This window comes from Choristoneura fumiferana, chromosome 2 (genome assembly GCF_025370935.1).
Source record: "Choristoneura fumiferana chromosome 2, NRCan_CFum_1, whole genome shotgun sequence".
Classification (NCBI taxonomy): Eukaryota; Metazoa; Arthropoda; class Insecta; order Lepidoptera; family Tortricidae; genus Choristoneura; species Choristoneura fumiferana.
This window is the reverse complement of record NC_133473.1, coordinates 7,888,376-7,911,516: the sequence shown is the minus strand read 5'-3', so window position 1 is coordinate 7,911,516 and position 23,141 is coordinate 7,888,376. Positions and strand designations below refer to the sequence as shown.

General features: G+C 36.3%; 1 protein-coding gene across 9 annotated transcripts in view; it reads left to right on the top strand.

Moving 5' to 3' along the window:
- OtopLa (proton channel otopetrin-like a) overlaps nt 1-23,141 on the top strand; it is a 65,930-nt gene that overhangs the window by 1,010 nt on the left and 41,779 nt on the right. The window contains exon 1 of one of the 9 annotated variants that reach the window (XM_074106943.1): nt 15,474-15,703. The exons of 6 other annotated variants lie outside the window; for them this stretch is intronic. The gene's annotated coding sequence lies outside the window, so the exon portion shown is untranslated. Of the gene's footprint in view, nt 1-15,473; nt 15,704-22,722; nt 23,011-23,141 lie in introns of those variants that run through there. 2 more of the 9 variants (XM_074106944.1, XM_074106939.1) reach the window with 2 other exon arrangements.

The following is a 23,141-nucleotide window of genomic DNA, read 5'->3' as shown; positions in this document are numbered from 1 at the left end:
TTCATGCTGAAGATAAAAAAAACATTGTTATTGGAATATTAGTCATATTTTCATTATACAGTAGGAAATGGTTAACTTTGAGAAATCACCCAAAATGGTATTTCATTTATTTGCGTAAGCAAAATAATGACACAAATAATCTACACTCTTCAGAACCTGTAGTTAAACACCTCAAGAATCTTTTTTGTAATTGTAACGATATTCGGTTCCTTACGAAGACTAATATTATAGCAACTTAGAATGTAAAACGTCATTCGGTTGCGGATATTGAGACAGTTTTATGATTACAAGAGTCAACACAAACCTATCCGTATATTTATGCTGGATTATTATTTGTTTTTAAACAAGATCGTGTTACAAAAAACGTAGGCTCAGTTGAATGACTTTGAATGAACATTGCGTTATTTGCGTTGGTAGTAAGTAATTGTAACTTTAAGTGTGTGGACGTTGCCCTACTTAGACTATGAGGCTGTCAAGGTAACTTGTTAAGTAAGTCTTCTAGCTGAGGAACTTCTTCAAATAGTTCACTTTACACATTATGTTAAACAAATAAATCATTAATTCATTCATTTGTACAATTCTGCCCTTTTAAGGCAAAAGGCGGTATTAAAAAAACACTTTTCAGTTATTTATACCACTGTGCAGCTTAATATATTCCGCATTCATCATCATCATCATCATCATCAGCCCGAAGACGTCCACTGCTGGACAAAGGCCTCCCCCTTAGAACGCCACAATGAACGACAACTTGCCACTTGCATCCACCGGTTTCCCGCTACTCTCACGATGTCTAGCTGTTGTGTGCGACTGTGTCTGCAAGGAATTCGTTTATTGCTATCCCGCGGGAACTATGCATTTTTCCGGCGTAAAAAATATCTTATGTTCTACTCAGGGTCACAAACTATCTAATATATAAAATTCTCATGCCACTCGTGCGTGTAACAAAATCTTCCGAAACGGCTCGACCGATTTTTATGAAATTTGTGTATATTCGGTAGGTCTGCGAATAATATGACGTAAACTATTTTTCATACTTCTACACGGACGGAGTCGCCGGTAACAGCTAGTCTCCATATAAAATTTTATCTGAATTGGTTCAGCGTTTTCCAAGAGATACCTACCTAACAGACTGGCAGATAAAGAGAGTTACTTTTAACCTGGCATTCCTGACCCTTCGTATCCTGTATCCTTCGCAAGTCGTCATAAAAAATCGTAGTTTTCTGCAGCTGCCACAAGTTTTCAGAAAATAACGCTCAAAGTGTATCTTTAAGAATATGGCTCAATATTTTAGTGCGCGCTCAAATTTATGTAACTCAAATGGCTCATTGTGTGGAGTGCATCGGATCCACAGCGGTTCAAGGCCTACTCCGTTCCCACATTAAATGCCGTTATAAGTAATTATACAGAGACTTCAAAGCGAGATTTTTGTGCAAAGACGGCATGCGATTGTTCTGTCTTCCGGCTGTATCGAAACTAGTTTTCAAGTTGACAGAAATGGAATGATTTCGCAAAGATGTGTGAATATTGGTCGCTGTTTTTTAAAGGTAAATATTATACCTGACGTTGTTATACTTAAAATAATCGTAAGCAAGCAAATATTACATATAATAAACTTAACTTATTTATCGTTGTCTAAACAAGCGCTGTAGGTATAAAATATGCTGTTGTTCATTACATTTTTAAAAAGTAAATGTATAAATTAAGATTTTTATTTACATTTTAAATCACGTTTCTTTCTAACTTGAACATTTAGGCTGTGGTAGACGTTCAAAAATCGAAACGCTACCAATTTTACCAATTTTTTCTTTGCCCACCCAACTTTTTTTAACATTTTTTTACTAATTTTTAAAGTTAACAGAGATCAAAAAACATGGTGTAGCTACACCTACATGTAGGTAAAGTGAAATAATTACTTTATATGCATGAATATTTGTAACTTTTTGTAGTTAACATGTTACAGGAAATATAAGTTAGTAAAAGCGATGACGTTAGTTAGATCTTGCAAACATTTTTGACTGTTGACGCAATACAGTATAGATAGTCAATGTCAATTGATCAATCGATATTCGCATAATGTGCCCAATTAGTGTTTCAAGGTTAATCGAACAACCACAGAAGCGCATAAAATACATTTGCTTTTTAAATCGGTTAACATAATGTCTTCGTTTGTTTATATTCATTAAAAAAAAACTGGCCATGTGCGATTCCGATTATGGAAAACCCATTAATTATTTATATGGTAACAATTATTTTAATGAATGTATCTTTTGATTGCCTTAACTTAGAAATTTGATTTTGTTATTGCTTCAATGGGTAGCAAACCTGGGTATTTGCAGCTTGATACGAGTACAGACCTCCACGTGTTCCTAAGAAAAAACGTCTTGACAGAGAGAAACTCTAAAAAGAAACAAAACACAATCAAATTAATTTATTTATGAAGCCAGAGATTTGATTTTAGATTTGTAGACACGCGATTTGGCCTCAAGGCACGAGTTCAAGGCTCTGAGTGTCATAATGGCCATAATAATCATAATATTATGTTTGCGAAGATGCAAGAGCGGTAATCGCGGCGTTATACCTAGTGCCATCCACGAAGACGCATTGGTTTGTCAAAATTAGACAGTAATGGCATTGTAATAAGAACCACGGCACGCGTCATCGTGAATGACTCTACCTATATCGCATCATTTGATCTTGAGAAATGGCGATGGCACTCCCAAGGCTTGTAATGTGAAATGTCAGCCGTGGTTTTATAAAAATATTTCATGGAACTTAATAAATATTTTGACGGGTTGTGTCTAATTTTAGTGAAACAAAACTTATAAAAAACTTACTTAGTCTGCGAAAAATTCGTTTATTCCTACCCGCGGGAAATATGCAATTTCCGAAATAAAAACTATCCTACGTCCTTCCCAGGGTCTCAAACTATGTTCATACAAAATTTGCATTTAAATTGATTCAGCGGTTTATGCGTAAATAGGCAACAAATAAACAGACATATACTTCCGCATTATGTATTTTAGTGAATAAATAGTAGGTAGCTATATACATGTCGTTATTCTTTGTAAATGACGAGTACAAACGCTGATGAATAATAATAGCAACGAATTAATTTTATAGAGGTATTAATAACTGCCTGCATTAATATCTGCCACAGTGGAGCGTCCTAGCGGCCCTAGAAATAGATTCGCACCTATCAGATATTTATGCACGCATGCAAAATTTTGTACGAGTAGGTATATAAATTCGCTTGGCTACGTCGGTGACTCTTGTTCTTCTACGTATCTCCTCATTTCTGATCCGATCCCGTAGAGAAACCCCAAGCATAGCTCTTTTCATAGCTCGCTGAGCAACTTGCCGCGGATCGGCAAGTGCAGTGTAGAACGTCCACCAATGAGATGGATGGATGACCTGGTTAAAGCCTCGGGTTCACGGTGGATGTAAGCCGCTGCCAACAGAAGCAACTGGAGGTCTATGGGGGAGGCCTATGTCCAACAGTGGACGTCCTACGGCTGAGATGATGATCATAATGATGATGGTGAGGTATATAAATATATTTGTTATTCCTAGCTTTGGACAATTTTATTCATTCTATATTTTAGGTGATTACATAATAATGTGCCTGGAATGCTAATAGTAAATTACGAAGTCGTTTACATATGTTATAAGGCTCGTTTGAATAAAAAGGAAGATGTGGCTAATTAGGTAGGTATACACACTCTAAAATGTTATTACTTACATATGATGACATCCTGCAGATATATGCCTACAGATTAACAATAGTTTCAGTGAATTATGTGACTGCGTCTTAGATTTTAACTACCTGCATTATTTAGAAACTGTACCCATTTTAAATAAAAATAACAATGAAAATGTAAATGCCCTTCGTGTTGGAAGATCTGTAGAAGATCTGTAGATAATTATAATCCTATGAACCGTAATTGCTTGGATATAAGGATTATTTTACCACGAAGGGGAGAAAGACTACCCAACTGCACTAGTAGGTACGGTGACCATGGCAAAAATAATATCGAAGGACAGTTTCCAGAGCGATATAACCTAGGACTCTTCAAGTCAATAGTGAAAAGGCGGTTACTGAACCAGTGAGTTAGGCCTTTGCTTTCATCTGCATTTTCCATCTTAAGAAACAGAGGTCAACCGCGGGTCAATTTATTGTTAAAATAAATCGAACATGAGCAAGTCTACGGGTTTCATTTTTCTGTTGTACAGAACCCAAAAATCCATTGCAATCATACACAAAATCTACAATTACGGCTTGTGTGCGTAAAGTAAAACCATCACTATTCTTATTATATAAATAGTCAAAAAAAAATAAAAAAATATTGTTGTAAATCTGCTCGCCACGTTTCTAAAAAATATTGTAGGTTTTTACCCATATTATGTTCCAGGTGAAAAAACAGTGTTTTTTTTTTGTTAAGTGAGATGGTTATGTAAGGTAAGGTACCTATTTACTTTAAAGTTGTTGATCGCGTATCACTGTAGCAGTTTAATGCCAACTGGGTCACTAAAAGAAAATGTTTACTCCACGCTATTGTTCTAAGTATCACATACATTAAAAGAAAAACTTGCAAATGTTTTATATTGAAAGTTGAAATTAAGAAAAACATACCATATCTACACCGCAGGTTTCAACAACGTAGTAGCTACCCTAGTAAGTCTATTTTTAATTAACTGTGTCTCAATTTACCTGCTTGTTCCCAAGGACAGAAATAATTCACTTAACACAAACCAGCTCTACATAAGCCAATAAGCCTGTTAAAACTCCGCGTATCCTCTCGAAACCGGTAGCATGGTGACCCTACAAGCCACCATCACTCGTGACTATCTCAGGAAATCGCCTAATTAATCTGGATTACACTTGCCGTTTGTGTTCCTATGTATGTTTTTAGGGTACCGTACGCGAAGGGTGCCAAAAGGACCCTATTGTCAAGAGTCCGCTCTCTGACTTGTCCGTCCATTCGTCCGTCACAGGGTTGTATCTTTTAAGTGTAATAGGAAGTCACTTCAAATTTTAACTAAGTTCCTTTAGCAAAAAATAATAAAAGTAAAATAAAGAAAATAGTATACCTATAGACAGGGATCGCATACACAATTAATCTTAAAGACGGTAATTGTTTGATGGTATGTAACCCTACAAGTTCGAATCTGAGTCACACTTGGCAGATTTTTATTTTGATAGCAAAATATGTGTAGCTGAAGGGGTAAATTGTTCCTATTATAATTTAAGACAGAGTGGCTAATGACATTTCAGTGTTTTGTGGTAACCAGTTGGAAAAAATTCAATCTCGTTTTAATTATCAAGTAACCCAGAATTGATAATATTAAGCCAAGTTTAACGTTGATGGAGCTACATTTTCAAAAAATATTTGTGCGAAACCAATATGTATTTTTTTCCAGTAAATCGCCATCAGTCATGGCAATTTGAAATGAAATTTTATATAGTCGATATTAAACCTTCTTTGTGTTGTTTCGGTAGATATACCTAGTGCCATCCACGATGACTCTACCTATAGCTATAGTCACATCACCTATTTTTTATAGAAGCTCTTGTCGTGTTAAAATAGCATATTTGGGCCTAATCATGGAAGTCGTATTTAACCCATTTAGGTACAGTTATCAACAAGGTAGACAACAATGCAAGTACCTACTAGCAGTAATAGTCATAGTCACTAACAAAACAAACACATTAAAATAGATTTTTTTAACAAAAACTTATTTAAGTATAATCTGTAACTACTATCTATCCATAAAACAGAAATACAAGTTTTTTTTTCAATAGAACACAGACCTTTAAAGAACTCTGCCACTCTTTTGTAAACTGAAACCATGGTTGTAAATCTGCAATCACTGCAAGAGCTTCCCAGCCCAGACGTCCGAAATATGGATCGATAAGTACCCTACACTTTAACGACTCTCCGACGAAAAGTATATGTTGGTCTGGACCAAAACGTGTCTATTCGGGAAGCATATCTACAGTAGATTCTATCCCACTCTTACGCAGACACTGGGGACTGATTTTTACAGCACCCGGGATAATTACCTTCATGTTTCAGTCACATTGCAGTGGCCTTGGTCACCATCAGACCTGGAGGTTATGAGTGAAAATCACGAAAGTTTAAAACAATTATCGAGTAGTTTAGCAAATGATTAAGTGCGTTAATATTTAACTCTATTATATAAAAAAAAATTTACATAAGTGCGTGATTTAAAATATAATTGTCGCCTTACTGGGTGACTCTTACGCACTATTTTCTTTGGTGCTGCATTGCGTATTCCTACATTCTTTGTCTCTCTGCACATGTCACATACTTAGCTAGTCAGAGTGAGATACAGGATCTGGTTTGTGCCTCACTTAGATCCCAACGGTGTCGATAAGCTCCGAATGCTACGTTTATACCTATACGGTTACGACATCAAAAAGAAGTTCATTCAAGCATTCAATTCGATACTGATTCAATCGAATTCGTCCATTTGAGATCATAATCTGTTCGGGTATCTAAATGCCATTCACAGAACTTGTATCTATTACGTAGGTTGATTTGATTCCAACTCTGTTCTAAATACCTACACCTACTAAGTTCTTCGCGGACATAGTTTTGTTTAAGATGGTAGGTCTTCCATAAAAATCTTTCAACTTGAATAGCTTCCACAGACATGTGTTCTAAAAAAAGGTTTTTGCAAAAAATATTTCTAACTTTTACTTTTAAAAGGAACATCCCGTAAATGACAGTTTACGAGCTCTAATTATTAAGACCTTGACATGAATCTAATTGTTACTTCTAGTTAATTAAATTACCGTTAAGCTATTGTTTGTTAGCGTCCTCGAAATAGTGCTTAGAGTGGAATTAGAAATTGGAATTGTGCAAATATCGTTCTAAAAATTGTCTTTACATTGCTACGCAAGGCAAGGCATTATTGTCTACACATACGGCAATTACTCGCTGTTGCTTCCGACTTTGTCTGCGAAGAATCATGTTATTTTCCAGGATAAAAAGTATCCTGTGTGTTAATCCAGCTTAACTATTTCAGCGCCAAAGTATGTAAGAATAGTATTTTATTTGCCCCAAAAAGTTTTATACATTCGAGCTGCCTACTTATTTTTATTTAATCCAAATAAACTAACATTACATTTTTACCTGAAAAGGATGAATAAAAAAAATGTTGTAAGTACCTATGTAAATAAACGTACCTATGCCTACACATAATCAGATTTGTTAATTTTTAAATTTTACTGCCGGGCATTATTTTTGTGTGTACTTGTAATAAACCGTTTTCCTTCCCATATCGTCGAATTATAATTGGATTAAGTTTAGTTTTAGAAGCCCGTAAGGCCGAGGTTCTGGCAGAGTATCAGCGCTGCGAAGGAATGCATACAACTTTATGCTGAACCAGTTTCACTTTTCGTGTCCAATTTGGTCGTAAATATGGTTTATGTTAAAATATTTGTTTACAAAACATCTCTTAGACTTATCTTCTGGTACGCTGGTTAGAAAGCTTTTTATCTATTGCTTTCTTTAGTTTCCGCGCAAAACAACAAGAGTGCAGAAAACAATATTAATAAAATATAAATAATTCCCTATGCTTACCCCAAAAAAGTCCGTAGTGTCCGCACAATAAAATCACTTCTTCACAAGTAGTAAAGGCAATATTTAAATCAAATTAAATTCATTTACACGCCATCAAAGTCAATCTCCTTCTTTTTCATCTTTTTTCAAATCGTCGATAGCCAGTACAAGTATATTATGTCCACAATCGCGCCGTGTCTTCTTTTAAGGTTTTATGCGTTGCTCAACCCCAGGTACAAGACACAGATATAAAATACATTTTTTTTGTGTAGGTACCTATGTTAGTGCTAAAATGTGTGTGATACCGCGTCCAACTACTACCGCTATTGCTATTAAAAATTAAACAATAAGTACTACTTCTGTAAAATGTGACAGTTTTACTTTAAGATGGGGTAAACAAAAAATACATATATACAATAATTAACAGTAATAAATAAAAAAAGAACTAAAACTAACTTACTCTAATCCTAAAAATCTATATTTACAAATATCACCCAAGTCGCTGCTATTGGGCAGGGTGCCCATAAGGCTGGCTGTGTTTTCTCGTTGTATGACAATGCCAATACGTTGACCGAGGAAAGAGCCAGCCCTATGATCGCCAACGGATCGGGCAAGCTTCTTTTAAAAAAAAATAATGTGTTTTTGCTTCGGGACCCCACGGACCAAGCGTTTCAACAGCAAAAGCAGCAAATATGAAATTGTTTGCCAGATTCTCATATTTACGGCAAATGTGACTAAATAAATATAAAGTATTTTCGTTCTTTACACACGATTACTTATGACAGCGTAGAATTTCGAATAGCACTCGGTGTTTACATTACGGAAAATGGATTTAGAGTTATCACCTTGCGTATAAAATCATCAAAAGCAATTAAGCACAGTCGAGTAATCAAGTCTCCCGTCTTCTATGCGTTTATCGATCGAAGTGGCTACAGGTGTTCTTTGTTTTGGCGCGTTCAGTGACCCCCGGAAGGGCATAATGTCTGCCGCGCCCTTGCCTTGCCCTGCGTCCGGGCATGCGCGAACGGTTAATTACTTTACTATAAGTTGGGGCAGTGTTAAAGAGGGTTGCAAAAAGGTAGGTAGAAAAGGGTCGTAATTGGTAAAAAACATCAAGCTTGTCAAGATACGACTGTAAATGAAGAATGGTGTTGGTGTAAAGAAAGGTTATACCAGGCCTGCGCTTCTCAAACTTAGCGACTGAAATTTCTTGGAAAAGTAAATCTTTGCCAGAATAGTAAAAAAGTCAAAACTGGACATTTTTTTTAATTCTACGAGTCTGCAACGGTTAAACAGAGTAACCTCAAAAACGGAACCAATGGCAATTTTTTTTTAAATTATCTCGACATAGTATATGATAGGTTGTAATATTTCCCGTAAGCGGGAACAAAACTTTTTATTATAAGAAAAAGTGCTGAATAATCGACCTTTCAGTGACTGGCATTAAATATATCGATATCAACCCGTTTCTACCCCATTGGTAGCTACTTTTCCTGAAAGTTGAGTGTCCTGTTAGTGATGTTACAATTATTCGCTTTATCTGTACAAAAGTAGGGCTAATAGGATTTAGTATTACAACTTTTCTAGCGAGTTATACAAGGTTAGACATCAATCAATCAATCATGTGTCATAAAAGGTATAGAAACACAAGAAGCCGATATTTACAATGATATTCACAAGGAGTTCCGATGACTGTAGGTAATATTAGTAGAAGATACAAAATTACATCGATCTTCACCGGTCTGATAATAGAATGAAATGTATTTTATAATAAATTTAGAAGGTATATTAGAAAATATTATTAGAAATGGTTATTAAGGCTATTTTTTAAAAAGTAAATTTAATGATTTTTAATTAAATGCAGAACCCCATATCAACGTGTTCACAATAAAATAGCACTTACGTTGATATAGAAATTGTTCTATTATTTAATTAAGTGAAAGTAACTGGCACATAACTATTTAAGTCTATACCTGGCAACCCAGTAGTTCGTCCAGGTAAACAATAGTAAACCCAACGTCTACATATTCTATAGGTTTTATACTTTAAGTCAATATAAAATTTTCTTATTATCTCGATGATGCAACTTTTTTATTACTAACATTTTTTTAAAATAATTAAAAACAGACTGGCCCGGTTTTTTTTTGGCAAATTCATTTCTAATATAATTTCTAATATACTAAATTTATTGTAAAATAGGATTCATTCTGTTATCAGACCGGTGAAGATCTTTTCAAGTTTGGATCTTAGACCATATTTGACCAAAACATCATGAGAATAGTTTTCGATACGTTATGTTTAACTAGCTGTTTGTTGCCCGCAACTGAGTCTGCAAATAATACGTTTATAGCGCGCCCGCAGAAACTTTCCGGGATAAAATTAGCTTACATCCTTCTTAAGGCCTCCAAATATCTCCTACCAAATTTCATCCCGATAAAGCAATATATTCACAATCGCATTAATAATATCTACATACCTCAGAAAATATACCTGTCATAAAAGCCTTTATTTAACATTCAAATTAAGGAAAATGTATGCGTATGAATTGCGAATAGGACTAAGGTAGACTATTCAACTTAGAACTATAAAAATGATTGTTACTTCACTACACCCATTAAAGGTACGAAGCCTACGTAATATCCGGCCTGGGCGTGTGTCAAACACGTTGCATAATGACCCTTTGATGGAATCATTGGGATTGCCATCGCCATTTCTATAGCACTACAACTTTTATGGAAGCTCCCATGGTTTACGACTGCAGTAAAACGATCATATCTGTATAGTTTTTTTATTCTGCGTTTTTTGGTTGCCAGGCGTTATTAGCCGTTGCTAAGGCGACCGAGTCGCCTAGCAACGGGTAGCTATGTCGTTTGAATATTTACCTTTAAGTTTGCGATTTTAATGATGTTTTATAAAAGCTTCGATAGTATAATATAGTGACCGTCTGTGTCTGATTGTGTGGTTTCTTCGTTTTTGTGCAAAATTAATAAAGCAATTTATGAACCACAAACCTCAACGAAGCCAACTTTGATTAAGCGCTCGCCAAATCCACACCGTATGTTTACCTATTGTTTTTTACACTAAAAAAATCATACTAAGTACTTAAGTTTCAAATTTATTATTCGCACTAGTCGAGCTTCTTATTATTTTAATTACACAACATATGAAGTCCGCCGAATTTCCCGCGAATGAACAGAGTTGACAGATTTTTTTTTGATCCGCGCGCGGCGCTTTTAGGGCAATGGATTCAGAAGCAAACAGCCAGAACCAAAGAGGATGAGAATTCAAATTGTTTTTTATTCGAAATACTTGCACAAGTGCTTACGGCAATATTTTTAGAAGCTATTCTTTAGCTTGCCCTGTTTGTTTATTTAGGCTTTTCAATTTTAATTGGGATAATAATTAATACGTGTTTAATTATAACATACATGTTTAAGAGTCATGAGAATTGGTTCAGACAACTAATGAGCAAATCAAATAAAAAGTAAAGACGGAGTAAAACGAAAGGCAAAGGGAAGCCGGTAAAACAAGTGTAACCAATATAGTTACATCAATAAATGTACGTTAAAGGCTAGTTAATGCCAAAAATAGGCTGTTACTTTATCCAATAAGATAAAGAGTGAGATCTCTATTTTACTCGCTGATCAGTAGTAGTCGGCTTACAAAAAAAAATAGCTACGTGCACAGGGACGTGCAGTTTTACCCGACATTACTTCGTGGTTCACAGTATTCTGCTTTACTTTTTCTTTGGTTAAAACCATTATGACTTATAAAAAAATATTATTTAGGGGCTGTTTCACCATCCATTGATTAGCGTCAACCGACGGTTAAATCTCGTCGTCGTCTCGAAAAAAACAAATAGAGACGGCATCACACCTAACCGCCAGTTAACACTAATCAATGGATGGTGAAACAGCCCCTTAATGTATGTTTTTAAAGAGGTTTCTTTGGTGTTATTTGTCACTAGAAAATTTTATGCCTAATTGTGGAATGAATGTAAGTACAATCACCCGCATAGATATCTGCCAAAGCAGAGCGTGCAAAAATATCTGACACGTCCTACCGCTCCTAGAAAATAAATAGAGTTGTATCAGTATTCACGTTTTGCTGTATCAGATATTGGTGCTGGTGACTGTACCTATCTACAATAAGTCATACTAGGAATTTCGAATTGTTAGCTTTTGACAGTGGTTTTTCTCTTGTAGGATTATCATCGGTATTGTACCTACATGTACGTTGAACTATTAAAAACGAAAAGAAGACGTATTCGTGACGTACAGTACACACCATGTGTGATTTAAAAAGTAAAAAACTACTTAATTAAAATATCTCCCGCCTTCGAGCACTCTTTTATTTCATTACCATAACCATAAGTTGTATCACGGAGCATTATTTTCTTAACAAAACGAAGGAAGTTATTAATATTACATCGCGTTCTATCACAACGTGTTAAACGGTCAGTGCACCGCCATTTCCGGCTTAGCATTCGGTTTCAAGCAAATAGCAATATGGAGCACAATATGGCCACGATGCATTACTTACGGTCCGAGTACGACAACGCGCGATAGGCAGCGTGGTAAGCGTTTTTTCTGTTCATTGCGTGTGCTGTTAGGTAATCGCTAAGCGGCGGGCGGTTCGGCCGCGCAATGTAAAGGGAAAGTGCTCACCGTGCCGCCGCTCGCGAGAAGATAATATGGCCGGGTCGTTTCATTACTGCTGTGAAAGAATAATGTTTGAATAATTTAACTATTGTAGTAAAACGCTGTGTGTATCAGACAGATTGAGGCTCAAGATATGGAACTTACAGATGGCAAAGAATCTCTAAAGAAGCGGTTGACAAACTTTTAAAAGGCAAGGGTCACATTCATTCATAACTAATATATTTCGGGACTTGATCAACGACTACTATATTTATTGTAAAATTACCTCACTCCATTTAACTTTTAAGCGATTGAAGATACATATCATCTTGAAATTCTAGGGTTATTATAAGGAGAATTAACTTGTCAAATGAGCAAAATTTAAGTCTTCCACTGGGATATAGTGCTGCACGACAGAGACGTCAAAAAAGGTCGGGATGTTCCGACAAAAGACAGTACGTCAGTCCTTGCACTTGACTTGGCGAGGGCACTACCTGTACCCCATGGTGAGCATCATGGCCGCCAAATGGACCAAGAAAAACGTTCGCCGCGCTCGCGCGTGGTCGGGCCGCTACAGTCAAAGGCTCTGATATTAAAGTCGTGGTGCAGCTACTGTTATGAGTGTTATGACAGATGACGGTCACGTAAACAACGCACGCGCCAGCGGCGATTGTTTGGATCGCAGTGCACTAGCTTCCGAGAATAAGATGTGCCTGATAAAAAGTTAGAAAGTACTGTTGGAGTCCCGTTGAAGTGTTATTAAGTTGTTTTTATGAGTGGTCGGCTTTGTACAAAGTGTTGTTGATAATGTCTCAAACACGTCTCAAGGCATTTACACTTTGTAATTCGGTCTACGAGTACCTACCTATTTCAAAATCAAAAGCAACTTGCATTGTTTCGTGTTTTGAGGAATGATATGTAATCTTATATCCTCAAATGAACCAATATACAAATATTTATTTACATCGGTGACCTCGGAAACGGGTCTAACTATTTTGACGAAATTTGGAGATGTGGGAGCTTTCGGGAGCGAACAATTGATTTAGCTTGGTTCTATCTGTAGAAAACCGCGTGTTTTAGAGTTTAAGGGGCTGTTTCACCATCCATTGATTAGCGTTAACCGACGGTTAAATGTGATGCCGTCTCTGTCTATTCGAACAAAACAAATAGAGACGGCATCACACCTAACCGCCAGTTAACACTAATCAATGTATGGTGAAACAGCCCCTAAATGTTTTTTAGGGTAAAATTCATATCAACGTGCGTTCTCTGAAAAAACACACAAAAAGTCCGAGTAAAGCAAGGTATATCTAGCTTATCAAACACTTATAAAAGATATCTAAGAAATTAAGTGAAATGCGGCTAAAAGTTCTACTAGCCGTTGATCTTTTTACGAAAATAGGACTTTTCTATACAACCTATTACTACTATCTACACGTTTATACCAATTTTATTATTATTTTCCCTCCACAACAGCCCAATTATAGATAGGTACACGATATGCCACGATAAAAATAAACGAACGCAAAACAAATATGCGCTCTAAATAAATTACTATTACTCACGAAACCAAAATTCATCATCGTAAATAGCGTCAACTTATGGTGGTCTAGTGTGAATTACGACAAAAGCGGGTGACACTAGAATCGAACCCCACACTCCGCCCCCATCTGTTTCCTACGCTACGGCCATTCATTTGTTCAGACCAGAAAGGTGAATATGGACATTCCTAAGAATTCCTATGCAAATATTTTGGATTACTAATGTATGGGCAAAAAACTTTTGCCAAAGTATCACATCCCAAAATATTTTACTCAAATTATCATTTAGCAAAAAACATTTCCTAAAACAACTTATTGCAATTTTACTTTAATTATACGGTTAGTAAATTTTTTTTTGGCAAATTATTGTTTCAAAAATAATTACGTAGTCATGTTTCATATTACCAAGTATTATTTAGTCAAATGTATCGTTTGGCACAAAGTACTCTTCCCAAAATATTGTATGGCATAATGTACAGAATTTCAAATCTTACCTAAGATTTGCCTAAAATGAGCGATTGACAGCGGCAGATAAACTCTGTCAAGTTTTCGCCCGCTGATATGAAAATTTCTTTTAATTGTAAAATTATTATGGTTTATAAATAAATACTCGTAAATAAAAAACCTACTATTCTAGTAGCAGTTCGTTTCTGTGGGGGACGCAGTTCTAACCTAACCTAACCTACTTTTATGGTATCAGTTGGTTTTTGTGGTTGGTTCATGTGCGAAGTGTAATTTTGAATAAACGTTTTTTGGAATATAATATTAGTCAAAAGAAAACGTTTGCTTAGTACACCTTAGTCGTAATAAAACTTGACAATGTAAAATTATGCCAAATGATAATTTGACCAAATGAATATAATGCGAAATTTAAATATGCTAAAGATTCGTTTGGGAAATGAAACTACTGCGATAAGTTTTTTGGGAAGTGAAATTTGGTGAAAAATATTTTGCCGAAACGGCAGTACACCAAATATTTTTATTGCCAAATTTTGACTAAATGCTTAATTTTCAAGTAATTCTGGCAAATTTGACTATCAACTTACGCCTTAACTTTATGCGTACCTAAACATGGAAAACAAAGACGTAATTTGTGATGTTCGTGGAAGTATTCAACAAAACGTCATTTGCGTTTATTTTTGCATTGCTTCACTCGGGTTCAGTTTACTTCGTCGTATTTGGCAAATATTTGTGTTGCATCTCGCTTTTGTTCTTACTCCAATGACAGAGATTATGGAGAACAATTGACATAAGTAGCAATGTGGTACCTTGTTTAGCGAAACATTATAACGGTTGAAAAAGTAAGGAAGCGGAATATTTTACATCGTAAAAGAATATCAGGATTTAAGTAAAAAACAGCAAATCTATCTATGTAAAAATAACAACTACTTACTTAATAATTTCATTTATATTTTACCGAAACAGTTAACATTGGACACCTTCAAAAATTAAATAACATATGAAGCCACCGCTTCATATGTTATTTTATTTTAATATTAAAGGTGTACTGAAAGTAAACAATATTTGTAAAATAATCAATGCGATAAAATATTAAGCTTTCTTACAATCTTATCCACACTAAGCCAAAGCTCGAATTCAACAGGCGCTACGGAAGACGCCGAAGTTAGCCGAAAGTTTATGTTGTTTTTTGCTCCGTCTCGCTCTCGCACTTAACGAAAACATGGTGGGCCAAGCATAGCGAGCGATGCAGTCGCATAGCTTAAAGATACCATAGAGGTCGAACGAACGTGCTTCGCTCCCGATATCTGTTTATTTTATTAAATATCGATATATCCACAATGTTGCGGTTGGTATATTAAAACTAGTGTTGAAATACAAAGTACAAGTACCTATGCGTAATTTATAGGCCGGTGCCGGGCGAGAAATAGTGCAGCGTCAGATTTTCGACACCAATTTCTATTTCACTTGGAATTATGTGAGTAGATTTTAACTTATAATTGTTGCTTTCTACTGTTCTATTGTTGTAATTGATTGTTAGCGATATTGGCTACGAGTTGTAAGCTGCTCTTTAACCAACTTCAAAAATGGACGTTCTCATTTGTTTTGACTAAATGTTTGTTTTGCAAGTTATTGATTTAACTTTAAATTTAGTACAAATATTTAGTTTTTTTGGGGGGGTTGACTCGCCTACAGGTCCAAAGACCTAGGTCTTTGCCTTTGTTTATTTGTAATTTATTGAATCAGGCGTTACTTTGCGGAGGTCCATATCAATGAACTAAAATAATTTATTTGCTCACCCGCGACCTTATTATAGCGCATACCTTATGATAGACATGATGATGATGATGATTTGTTAGTGTGTTGTCTAACATCTGATAGCATGGTGTACGGTTGTATTGCTCTGAAGATGAGCTCAGGTTGAGTTCGAAACGAGTCAGTGTAGTGTGGTAGTGGTGATAGATGGCTTTGTGTGATTTGTGTGTCTTCTTACAGTGTGGAGGTGGAGGAACTGCATGAACAGAACACGCATATTTTGCATAAACTTAGCTATCATAAGGTCGCGGGTGAGCAAAGAAATTCTTTTCGTTCTGTGTTTACTTGTGTTAGTTTTCAAAATTTTCGGATATAACAATGCGAGTACAGTAAAAAAAAAAGTAGAGTCAGTAAAAAAGCTTGAATTAAACATATTTAAAATGTTAACTATACTAAACCTTACATTAGTTCAATGATTAAAGAAAAACCATTGCATTGGATGGTTCTTGAATTGAATCCATGGATATTTTATTTAGCCGTTGTACCTTTTACTATTAGGAAATTGATGCCATCTAAGAACGTGATGAATCCAAAGCAAATCAGTTTAACACGGTCATGGTTTCGTCAAACAAAGTCATTGTTGATCTTAAGAAAGCATCTTGAATAGATAGTAAATAATGACGATGCACTTTCGAATGCTTTTAATTATGTAAGTAGGTACCGTATTTGAAGTAGATATAAAAGTAAGTTTTATTTGGGGAATCTTGAGGAGATAAAAGGCAATGATATGTTGTATTGGGTTTGGTCTCAAAATATGGTACATATAATAGCTGTTGACAGTGACGTCGTCTGCATAGAAGTCAAAACATCTAAACATTAAAAGTTTCACATTAAAAATATAGTGGGATTCCTGGGATTTATGTATGATATATGTACTATAAGTCGTTTTAGGGACTTAATTGTACTTAATAGAAAACTACCACTAATATGATAGAGACACGATTTGTCTTGTCTACAAAGAAAATGTCTGATTTTTTTAGTTTTGTAGGCCTAAGGGCTGGGTGTTGACTAGTCAATCAGTCAAGCAGGGCAGGAAAAGATATTTTCTTTAAAGGGTTAAGATACTTATGCATAGAGTACACAATACACTAGCCGTAAGTACAATTTTCAAACAAACGAAATGTCGAGATAATTTTATTTAGTTCCAGCCTACGAGTACCAGCTTAACAATTGTAGTACAGAATGCGGCTCGCTCCAACGCTCCTCAGCTAACAATTTTATAATGAGGTGGAGAAAATATCGCAAGCTCACTTTAATAGCTTTAATAACAGCATGGTTACGTTTTAATTAAAGGTAACTTCTAAGAATTTTGTAGTTATAAAGCTATTTTTGAAAACTTTACCTATATACTACTTACTTTGAATGTGAAATCGTTTGATATCACGGGCTGGTTTTGGTTCTATTTTCTATTTGATGAGGTCCTTATATTTTATGTGACGGATATCGGTGATATGTTAAAATGCCGAAGATTATGCATAGCCTTGGTAGGAAAATAATTCACAATGTATAAAATATTTGTCGTAGAAAAAGTCTGAAGGGTTACAAAATATTCCTATATACGAGTATAACAACACCGACACCGTTGTTAATATGACTGGTAGGTACCGTATAGCAAGTGTAAAGAATGTTGCAATATAAAACGTAGGAGTGCTGCCCTCGCGTCAGGTTTTTTATATTCCTGGTCAGCCTTTAAGTTAAAAGTTTGTAAAAGTTGGAGAAAACTAATTACTTCAATGATGTGTGTGAAGTTCTCAATCCGCACTGGGCCTGCGTGGGAATCACGCCCCCACCCCCTCATATTCAGAGAGGAGGCCTATGCCCAGCAGTGGGACGTATATAGGCTGGGATGATGATGATGATGAGACTAAACTTGCGACTGCCACGTAATAGAGTTTTAATAAATAAATAAATATCATGGGACACTTTGACATTGACACCAATTGACCTAGTCCCAAACTAAGCAAAGCTTGTACTATGGATACTAAGCAACGGATAAACATAAGTACTTATATAGAAAAATACATACTTAAATACATATTAAATATCCAAGATCCGAGAACAAACATTCGTATTGTATTATTCATACAAATATCTGCCCCGGCCGGGAATCGACCACAGGTCCTCAAGCTTCGTAGTCAGGTTCTCTTACCACTTGGCCATCCGGTCATAGGTTTAATAGTGTTAATAGCACCATTATTAGGCACGATTATGTTAGCATCATCAGCGCGTAGAGCCGTCTGGCCCACGGGAAACATTTTCAATTTTAAATATAAAAAAAAATATTCTAATAAAATCATCTAAGCACTAAGAGTTTAATATTTTGTCATTACCAGAAATGGAGTTTAGTATTCAGCCAAAGAATCGTGCGCTGGCTCTTGGCAGGCGGGATTGCGCTTCGTTAAAACTTTAATGTTGCGTCGAGATTGGGTATTAAAATTTTACTAAAACTGTTCAATTTTTGCCTGTAAGAGCGAAGATTTAAAAGAATGGGATACCTCCCAACCAAAATAAAAGACGAACGCTCCAATTTTAATAACATTGACAACAACAGGTTTTAACACCATTTGCAAAAACGTAGCCATCTTAAGGTATGCTCGGGTGAGCAAAGTAATTGTTTTAGTTCAACAATAGGTTATTAAATAGAACTAAGATAAATTTAAGGCAGCAAAAGATAACCGTTGAGGGAGAACAAGGCTCGAGTGGCGACACTGGCGACCACGAACTGGATGACGAAGTGTTGGCAGACTTCCCACCAGATGGACGTCTTCCGGCTAAAGATGATGTTGATGATAAGAATGAAGCATAAGAGTTTTTTTATCCCTCGACGCAAAAAGAGGGGTGTTATAAGTTTGACCACTATCTATGTCTATCTGTGTGTCTGTCGGTGGCACCGTAGCTCTTAAACGGGAAGACCGATTTTAAATGCGGTTTTCTTTATTTGAAAGCGGTTTTCTAGCAATGGTTCTTAGACATGTTTCATCAAAATCGATTCAGCTGTTTATGAGATATTCAACTTTGAAGTGACAAAGTCGGGGGTTTTCCATCTTTTTGTGGGTAACGATTCAGGCTACTTTAAAACTAAATTTGGCCTGTTCATCTTAAAATTTTTACATGTCAACCTGACCGCTTAACACATATCTATTGTAGGTCTTTAGCTTTTTCAAGATGCAAAACTTAATTACTTTTGTGTAACTTTGCGGCTTTGCTTGGCTTTTGTTGTTACTTTGCGGAGATCCATCAATGAACTGAAACAATTACTTTGCTCACCCGCGACCTTAATCCTTAACCTTTAAGGTCGCGGGTGAGAAGTAATTGTTCCGGTTCATTATCATTATGTGTGTTTTCCGCTAGATAAGATGGGAGAATACTCGTATCATATCTGCCTCAAGTTTGAAGTACGCATTACGCAAACACTTAAGTTTAAGAAAATAATCTTCTCTCAACATTGTCACCACTTTCCATTCCACATCATAATAAATCACGTTTACGGCTATTCTAAAAATAGGTTACTACCGTACCGTACGCATTAGTGCGACAGGGTGCGTCCCAGCTCCGAGAAAATTGTGTTTACCGATCACTGTAGACTGTTTACGTTTTATATGGAGACCCATTGTGGCAGCATGTAGGAATTTATGGCACATGAGTTCATTATAGGTGGTTATTTAACTGGGACATACTGACCTCTTTTTAACCCCCGACGCAAAAAGAGGGGTTATAAGTTTGACCGCTATGTGTGTCTGTCTGTGGCACCGTACCTCTTCAATGGATGGACCGATTTGAATGCGGTTTTTTTATTTCAAAGCAGGTTTTCTAGCAATGGTTCTTCGACATGTTTTATCAAAATCGGTCTAGCCGTTTTTGAGATATTGAACTTTGAAGTGACAAAGTCGGGGGGTTTTCCTTAAAAGTTACATACCTACTGCAAGATAAAAATAAGTCTGTGTCTGGCAAAGATAGGCAAGATAGTGTCTTAAACAATTTTAATTAGTCTATCAGGTAGATTTTTAGAAAATATTATACATCTACTAGCTTTTGCCCGCGGCTTCGCTCGCGTGGAATTCGGTTATAGCGCGCTGTTCCCTCGGTAACTGTGCATTTTTCCGGGATAAAAAGTATGGCCCCGTCGCTCCGTTTCGAAATGAAAGACGGACAAACATACAAACACACTTTTGCATTTATAATAATATTGGTATGGATTTTTTCTTTTGTCAATTAAACACATAACGATGAAGATATAGCCAGTTAAAGTTTCGCGTGACGTCACACCGTGCGACACTTCTTAGCAATTCGTGTCGTTACTGTTCCCCACTCCTGAAGCTTGATATGCTTCGTATTTGTTATTACCCGACTGCCCAAAGGAGGGTTATCTTTTTTCGAGCGTATGTATGTATGTATGTCCATTTCTTTGGTCCTCGGTGCAGCCTAAACGGCCACACGGATTATAACATATGAGATATCATTGGATTCGTCATAACTGTCGGAGTGCCATAGGCTATATAATAATTCAATATGGCGTCTGCGAAAAAAAATATGGCGGAGGAATGTAAAAAATATATTTTGTATTGTAACAATATGGGTATCAAATGAAACTAATAATTAGCCCATTCTAAATAATATAATATAATATTATAATACTTTTAGTCTACCGTTTTCACATAATTATCAAAAGTGTGAAATAAATACATTAACATAAAAAAATCAAAAACCCGACTGCCAAAACTAAAAGGAAGAAAATAAGTCTTTTGGTCTAGAACTCTGTTAAGTAGCTAATTTAAAGTTCATCAGTCGGGACCCATTTAAATCGTGACTCTCAAAAACTCTTAGTAATGGGTCCCGACTGTTGAACTATAAATTAGCTACTTAACAGAGTTCTAGACCAAAAGACTTATTTTCTTCCTTTTAGTTTTGGCAGTCGGGTTTTTTGATTTTTTTAATTTAATGTATTATATTTTTCAATAAGTACATTTTTAAGATAATAATGGCCCCATCGAAAGATGCATTAATTCCGCCAATGTCGAGGTTGGTTGTTACATTTTGATTGGCAACATAGAATATACGTGCAACTACCGTGAGACTCATCCATATTAAATCCAGATAACTCACGTCTTAAATCGAGTTTAGTTCGACATGTTTCGGGCTAATTCCTAGCCCTTCCTCTAGGAACAACGCGACTCGGCAGTTGCTGCAACACGCGCACGATACTCGACTTAAGAGTGAGTTATTCGGATTAACTTACATTTATAAATAAAGATACGTTTTTTTTTATTCGACTGGATGGAAAACGAGCAAGTGGGTCGCCTGATGGTAAGAGATCACCACCGCCCATAGACACCTGCAACACCAGGGGGATTGCAGATGCGTTGCCAACCTAGAGGCCTAAGATGGGATACAACAGTGCAAGTACTGCTGCTTCACGGCAGGATTAGCGAGCAAGATGGTGGTAGCAAACGTGTCTAATATTTTTCTCTTAACTAATGAACTAAATAGAATAATATTTTTTTACCCAGTAAATTACACAATTATAAAAATGATGGCTGAACGAATAGTAACTTAACAATCGTTTAATGAAACGAACACGGTATTTGACAATTCCTGAATTTTCTATAGATATCCTGTATATATAAGAATAGAATATAGACACAACGTTTAGTGTAAAGAAAACTGGATTCGGTTGAAAATCGGATTTACAGTGATCTTTTGAAAAAACTCTACATATCGTCACTACTTTGAAAAATCTCGTATCTCAAATCAATACGAGAGCAAAATTGACCTTTGAAATAATGTTCATAAAGTTCACTTAGATAAGTATCAATTTTGAGATACGAGCTTTTTTCAAAGTAGTGACGATATGTGTCTCTTTTTAAAACGCTTTTCTATATATGCAGCAAGTATGGCGCCATGGCTACTGTAATGTGGTCGAAACGTCGAGGTAAATATTACTCATGTGTTTTAGCGTGATAAGTCGTTTGTGGTATTTTAATTATAATAATAATTTGGTAAATATTTAGTTTCTCTGGCGGTACTAGGTATTCCTTCTCTTCGCTTTTCCTCAAAGTTGGAGTAAACTTACTGATTCTACTTAAAAATACTTGTTTTATAACTATCATATCATGGATTTTTATAATTTTCACTTCTTATAAACTTTGTTTCTCCCAAAAGTGATGCAACAACTCTCATAACAAGAGTTACTTTTACTAACAGAGTCCTAACTAAAACTTAGCACGGGTTTCGCTGCCGCTTAGCTACACACGATTGCATAACGTTGCTAAACTGTTTTTTTGTTCAACACACAAGGACCGTGAAGAGCGCGCAACAGCGTGCGACCTGAAAGCGTTCATCTCGGATGAATAGCGGCCCTACCTTAACTACAGTGTTGCCAGTAGTTCAGCTAATTTCCTTTGAACTTTAATAAAAAATAAATGTAAGACGCATTTATACTAGTGTTACAAAGAAGACTTACTTGTTATAAATATGTCTTAAGAACGGACGCGATGGATAAGTAAAGGGAAAGTAAAAACGTAGGTTATGTAAACATAGCGTGACGTCAATTCGTAATCAGAGGGCTGCGAAACCGCCTAATTCCGCCGAAGCCCCGACCGGGCAACCCTAGCTATTTGCAGAACAATGCAGGCTTGGTGTGCGCACGCCGGGAAAACGCGGGAGGGAAAACGTGCGCCTCGCAAAGCCGTCAGTCTAGGCCCGCGAGCGCGACCGGCCGTGCGATAACCGCGACGCAGGCGCCCTGGCGGCCGCCGCGCGCCGCGCCAAACGCGGCGTTACCTTCCTCGAATCGACCGAGGACGGCAACACTGCCACCGATATTCAGTGTCAAAAGGTTGGTGAACCTGCAGAGGAAAGTGCACCCAAAAACCCGAGCCGACATTGATATTTCGCTCGCTGCAGCTCTACGACAAACTGTTTTACACCCCCGTGCGATCGTAATTTCCTCGTGCCCCGCTACTGTCAAACGTAAAATCGTTTCGGTTGATTCCTATCATTGTACCCGTTTTCTGTTGTGATTCGTTTGTTTCTTTATTTATTTCACGTCTTAGGATTGAAGTCCTGCTTTTATTTTGACGGGCTGCAATCTGTTACAGGTG